Below are 7,202 nucleotides of genomic sequence, written 5' to 3'. Positions count from 1 at the left end.
GGTGTGCAGGTGTGAGCTGTTCGCGGCCAACATTTGCAGTGGTTGGTGATGGGGGTGTGTGTGGAGAGGAGGGTGGCATCATCAGCAGACACAACAAACTTACAATTTGTAGCTCTGTCCTGGCTGAAAGACTTTCCCCTCTAAGCATGAATTTTGTCTGCATAAATTGAGGAAAGCACCATCTTATTGTAAGGGGCTGTGCAAATTGAACGAGATCCTAAGGAATCCTGTATGGTTCCAGGTCTATACGAAGCACTTTAGTATGCAGACAGCCCCTGGTAAATATATCCACATACACACAGTGTCACACACATACACTCAATGGATTTAAAATCACATGATGCACCTAGTATGGGAAACACCGACCCATATGTGTTTAGAGAAGGAAGTATGCAAATAGAAATGAATGCACACCTAAATATGCATACAGAAACAGTATCAGGTACTTCGTTAAAGCTGTGCTAACCGGGGGTGGGGGGGGGGTCTTGATAAAATAACTCAAGGCAGAGTTAATCCTCTGGATTGGGATGCTACGAGGGATTCAGTGTGGCTGCACCACCTGCTCAATTATCTTGGATCTGCTCATCCTGAAGCCAGGTTATGGTGGAGGCATCTTCGTGGTGAGTCAATGGTATGTGATAGATGGCGGGGGGGGGGGGGGGGGGGGGGTGTGCTGGTGTGTGATGAGGGGATGGGCAGAGTACTAGCATCATCTGCTTTAGGTACGAGAGAGAGAGGTCTCCAAAGCAGTGATGGGAAGCTCCAAGAGTCTGTAGTGAAGATCCCATGGCAATTAGGGAGTGGGAGAATGACTTAAATAGACGGTAGCCACCCCAATTCCCCACCCTTAGGGGACTCTGTCTGGTGGAGACGCTTTACTGAAGCCTAATGAAAAGGACTGTTGTGTGTGTTTGCATTCAGGGTATATGTGTGATTGACTCACAGGAAGGCGTTTGATAGTGTAGTATATATCCCTGCCCTTCCACTGTTTTTAAACAATTATTTGTTAACATTTTTAAATTTATTTTTGAGAGGGAGAGAGAGACAGAGCCTGAGCGGGGGAGGAGCAGAGAGAGGGAGACACAGAATCCGAAGCAGGCTCCAGGCTCTGAGCTGTCAGCACAGAGCCCGACACAGGGCTCGAACTCATGAACCATGAGATTGTGATTGGAGCCGAAATCAGACACTTAACCCACTTTGCCACCCACGTACCCTGCTCCCTTTCTCTTAAGTGTGCAGCATGGTGCTGCCTGTTGTATCATTTAGGATCCCATTCAGCTGCAAGAAACAGACACAAGTTAGAAGTTTATGTCCTTTCACAAAAAAAGAAGCCCAGGGGTAGAAGAGTCCAAACTCCAAGTTCTACAGGAACCAGAAAATAACGCAAACAAGTCCCATCTAAAGGGGGGCAGTGGTTACCGAGATTCACCCAATTGCTGCCATGGGGCATTGCCCAGTCTCAGTACTGCCTGATCTTTTGATCTTTTAAGAGAAGCTTAAAACTTGGGTTTGGTATGTTGTCACCCGACCTCTAAATGTTGAAGCACCGAGGACCCAGTAAAACCCATAGTGTGACGTATTTAATCCAGGGCTGCCAGTTTGTGACCGCTGATCTAGTCAGAACGATGTAGAAATCCATGCGTGTGCACATACACATGCATCACCGTGTGAAGACACAGATACTGTAAGACTGAGTGTGGAGCTTTCCTACTGAGCTATTTTCAAGTGGTGGGTGGGCTCTCAGCCCTGGGGATTCAGCCGTGAACGACTGCATTAACCTAAAAGTTGAGAGCTGGAGTCTTGTCCCCAGAGAGTTTCCAGGCTCTCCAGCAGGTTGGAAAAGCAAAACCATTATGCATTATGGTTGCCCCTGCATGGATGTAAATCCGTTGCCCCTGCATGGATGCTGAGCCTGAAGTCAGCAGGGCTGCTGATCAGAACATATGTATGTGAAATGCAAGATGGCAAGAGCAAAGTCGAACCCACGAAGATGAGCTAGAATCCCCACCGGTCTTTCTCCGAGACCCACGTACGGCTCTCGGTGCGTCCAGACTTCGGTGATGCTGTGATCCTTAGGAAGACCATGGAGCCACATCCAAATCTGGCCTGGGATTTGGAGAAGGTGGAAGAGAAGAGCTGGCAGGAAATGGAGGGGCCACGGGCCCATCTTCTGCCGCAAGCCCCTAATGAGATGAGCCACCGGCTCCATGACTGTGGGTGGGAGTTACAACAGCACTGAGCTTTACACTGATGCTCTTAGCACAAACACAGATGGCTGCTGCTTCATGTTGTTAAAGTTTATTAAAAAAAAAAAAAAAAAAAAAGTAAAACCAATGAGTTACTTACCTGTAATTACTAACAGCTTCTTGTGCACTCACCAAAAAGACAGTTTGCAAGCCTGGAGCACTCAAACCAAAACATGGAATGATGTTCAGGGATACATTGCTATAATGCACCTTATCTAGTGTGCAAACAGTGAGTGTTTATTCTATACGGTGACTGGTTACAATATTAGAATTCTCTTAAAGGGAGTTGGTTAGTGGTTACCTCATACCAATTTTGGGGAAATATTTAAGGGTCGCTTAGGATTTTCAGAGGCATAAGCAAGAAATGACCCAGGTCAAGTTAACCCCACTTGTCTTACAAAATAAGCCGTATTAAGCTGTGCTTGTATGACTAACTGCTTTGTCTGCTCAGGGAGTTCTCAAGTGTGGTCTCTGTGTTTGACTTTAATAATATCCACCTTTCAAAGCTCCCCCAAATCTCTCCTACTCGAATGCAGAACCCTACAGGGAAGGTAATTTGGGGAAAAGGTTGGCACTTAACTAAGAAGACACCATGCACAGCCACTGCAGACAGGGAAGAAAAGGGAATTGGCAATACCGTTGATGAGAGTTCTGGAAGGCGGAGGGAGGGGGTCTGTGGGTGCTTACCCAACAGTGAGCTGGGGCAGAAAGAAGTGAGGTTAAACTGAGGAGCAAGGGGGAGGTAGGAGTCAGCCAGGTGAGATGGGTGTGGAGGAGGGGGAGAGAGGGAAGAAGGGAGTGGGGGGGGGAGGAGGGTAAGAGAAAAAGGGAAAAATAGAACAGAGACAGTGAAAGAAAGAAGCATACAGAGAGGACCAGAGAGATTGGAAAGAATTAAGGAATTTTAGAAGCACCTGTATTTAGCACAGAGAATGAAGAATGGTATGAAACAGCCCAGAGGGATAAGCAGGGACCGATAACACATAAACATACACACACGTGCATAGAGATCACTACGTGTCTATAACATACACTTGGATGTGCACAACTCACCCAGTTAACAGATAGTATACATCCACACGTGTCCATACAGAGACACAAAAAGACACCCAGAATTCCCCTCACTGATTCCCCTCCATTGCCCTCACGCCCAGGAGCAGGGGAGGCTAATCCTGGTCAGATCCTGGAGGTGTTTCTGCCATTGACTTGCCCGATGGAGAGGTGGTGTGGACACTCAGCCAACCACAGCCATCCCACGGATAGGTAGCCCTGTTAGACATCTTGTTTTGTTCTGGGGGAAAAGCTGGCCCTTCTGACATGATAACAAAGCCTGACTGCTTGGCTTCTGGAGGCCTTGAGATGAGACCTTGTTTCTAATTCATTTTACAACTCACTTTATGGTGCTATTAACGAATATAACAGACCATAAAAGCAGGGAGGAAATAAGAGAGCAGAATGTCCCCACTGTGAATTTTGGTGAGACACCCAAAGAATCGGTGAACGGGAAGGTCACAGAGCCGTCAGCCAGGGAAGTGTTGTTGGGAGCTGGGGTTTGAAAGCAGAAAGGGACAGAAAGGAACAAACCCAGGGTCTTCCCTCACGACTCTGCTGTCTGTGTGCCCGAGCATGTGTACATGAGAAAGAACCATGTGGATGCATATGTATAGGTGCCCGTTGTGTGTGTATTTTTATCTGAGGATAGGGGAGAGGGACTCTAAAACCCCAGAAGCAAACTCAGGTTTTCTCGGGCTCAAGGAAAATAATATTTTCCTCTGCACCACCAGCCCCCTCCCTTCTGCTTAACAGAGTGAAAGGAAAACATGATTTCAAAATTTCTGCTAATTCTTAGGATCAAGATGGAGACCTGGGTAAGGTGGATTTTTCTTCTCTGAGGACGTGCCACCAAGAATTTTGAATAATGCCACGGAAAGTCCTGGAGCTGTCTGCGATGGAGATCGGGAAAATATTCATTTGCTTTGCAAAATAGAATAAGATTTTATTCCCTGGCACAGGGAAGTTGGAGGAGGATGTAGGCGAGGGGAATGAGAAGCCATAAACAGAAAAGGTATCAGGCAGGGACCTAAGGGAAAAGACAGTCCGTGAGACTTTAAGGAGATTTAAGAAGGGAGATGTTGAGTGTTACATTTTTGGTTGTTTCCTGTTCTGCACTGAACTGTAATTCACTCCTGATATCACTAAACCTTCCATAAAAGTCTGCGTATTAATTGAGGTAAAGGTTAAGCTGCTGTAACAAAGAACCCCCCAATGCAGTGGATTAAGGAAGACAGAAGTTTATTTCTTATTCGTGAAACTGTCCTGAGGTGAGCGGTAACTGGAATATGTCAGGCTTTCCTCCACACCCTCGCTCAGGGACCCAGCTTCCTTCCCTAACATTGTCATCCGTGTGGTTCGGTTGCATCCAAGCACATCCTTAGGCCTTTGTATAAAGGGGAAGGAAGTAAAAGAACATGATGCACAATTTTCTTTTAAGCAAATGTGGCAATGCTAAACATATCACTGCCAGGCACATTCCATTGGTTAAAACTTAGTCACGTGGTCCTGTGATGCCCCAGGGGAGGCTGGGAAATGTAGTCTTCAACTGAGCAGCCATGTGCTCTGCTCTTACTATGGAACAAAGGGAGAATGGAATTTGTTAGAAACTGACAATATCTGTTGCAGTCTTAGTCCGGGTCTGAATCACCAGAGCTCCTTACCTGTGTTGTTGTAATAGTCTCCCACTTGCACTCTGGCTCTGTTCAGTCTATCCTGAAAGCAACGGCTACAAGTCCTGGAAAAATATGTTATTCTCTGCTCAAAAATCTCCAGTGGTCTCTCATATGTTCTGAGTAAAAGCCAAAGTCCTTGGAATTGCTTACTGAGCCCTAATCCTAATTCCTGAATCCTACCCAGTTCTAACTTCATCTTCTAATGCCTCCCTCCAGCCACACTATGCGCTGTCTTCTTAAAAAATGTCAGGCATGCTCCTACCTCAGGACCTTTGCGCTTGCTGAACCATCTGCCTGAGACACTCTTTCCCAAGATATCCATGTGGTTCATCCCCTTACCTCCTCAAGACTTCACTCAAATGCCACCTTCTCATCCAGGCCTTCCCTGACTGACCCCGCTCCATTTAAAATGATTCTCTTTGGGGCGCCTGGGTGGCGCAGTTGGTTAAGCATCCGACTTCAGCCAGGTCACGATCTCGCTGTCCATGAGTTCGAGCCCCGCGTCAGGCTCTGGGCTGATGGCTCGGAGCCTGGAGCCTGTTTCCAATTCTGTGTCTCCCTCTCTCTCTGACCCTCCCCCGTTCATGCTCTGTCTCTCTCTGTCCCAAAAAAATAAATAAAAAACGTTGAAAAAAAAAAAATAAAATGATTCTCTTTAACTCTCTTCCTCTGATTTTTCTCCATAGTACTTACCATCACACTACATACATCATATATAATGTATGTGTGTATGTGTTTGTGGCATGTGTATGCACATCTGGCTGTCCTCACCATTAGGATGTGAGCAACAGAGGGCAGGGATTTTTGTTAGATCCACGTGTCCATGCCTTCAGAGTATACCAGACTGGGGTTAAGACACTGGGTCTTAGGCTTTTACAGCAACCAGTGTCTATGCCAGCTGTCTTGGAAAGGGAATGAGACATTGGGCAGTGTACTCTCCTCCAAAGCTTGGGAAGTGAGCTTGAAGGGGGATCTGATAAGCGTAGCATAGTGCCCCCTACTGGAGTCATTTTGTGGATCAGATGAAGAAGGAGTCGGCGCAGAAACAGAGACACAAGCCAGAAACACCTGGTGGGGAATGATCTTCCAGGTTGGGCGTGGTGGGGATCCCTAGTGACGGAAGGTACAGAGGTGAGACCGCACAGGGGGTCTTCATGGATTGTGAAGAGCTACCCTTCCTCCCAGGGAACAATGAGATGCATGCAAATGAAGGTTTGGGGGCTTTGCTGTTAGTTGGAAACTAGATGCCCCATCCAGGGAATGAAGCTCCCTGGTCCCCACACTCTGAGGCTGGCTCTTTAAGATCCAAAGGACAAAGCAAACCAACATACGCATTCTTGGCAACCGGGTGCCTCGGAGCTAGTCCCCAGTTTTCTGATAAGCTGTGTCTCAGTATTGATGGAGTGATTACATTTTGTGCTGAACAGACTCGGGTCCTAAGTAATGTCTCTGTAAGAGACCCACTGCCTGAGATGCCAAATGCATCTGTCCTGTATTTCATTGGGGCTCCCAAGGCAAAACAGAGCCCAGTGAATGGGGAGAGGTCATGGTCTGAGCACTTTACATTCTGCAAGAGTTCTTTGTGGTTCAGCAAAAAGGTTGTTGGATTGGGGCTTCAAAACCCAAACTTTCAGGCAGGAATAGTGACTCACTGCGTGGCTTCGGGCAAAACATTTCTTTCTTGGGCTTCAGTCACCCCATATACAAACAAGTGGAGAAAGGAGGACGTTCATTGGTCCCTAATGGCTCTTGAATATTCAGAACATTTTCCTTTTAGGGAGGGCTTACGATGTGCAGAGCACTTTATAAGGATTATCTCATTTAATCCTTACAAGAATACTATGAGGTAACCATTTTAATGTTCATCTGACAAGTGAGGAAACTATGTCTCAGAGAGGGTAAGTAACTTGTTCCAGGGGACACAGCTATTTGGTGTTGGGTCAGGATTTGAATGCCAGCAACGGAGCTTACAGTCTAAATCCCTCTGTTTTAGCTTTGCTAGCCACACTGTTAATGGTTTAGACAATTTTTAACCTTACAGTTTAGGGGAAGATTATTTATCCAAGGTCACATACAATTAGGTTTGTAACTTCCAAATGTCAGTCCAATGCTCAGCTTGCTCTCCTGTCCTCTGCGCGGTCTTGCCCTTGGACTGGAATCGTGTGTAGGACTCTGTAGAATGTACTTTGGTATTGTCCCAAAAGGGCCAGAGTTTGGAGCAGACGTGTCG

This window comes from Panthera leo, chromosome D3 (genome assembly GCF_018350215.1).
Source record: "Panthera leo isolate Ple1 chromosome D3, P.leo_Ple1_pat1.1, whole genome shotgun sequence".
Taxonomy (NCBI): Eukaryota; Metazoa; Chordata; class Mammalia; order Carnivora; family Felidae; genus Panthera; species Panthera leo.
The sequence above is the reverse complement of the archived record's forward strand: the minus strand, read 5'-3'. Positions refer to the sequence as shown.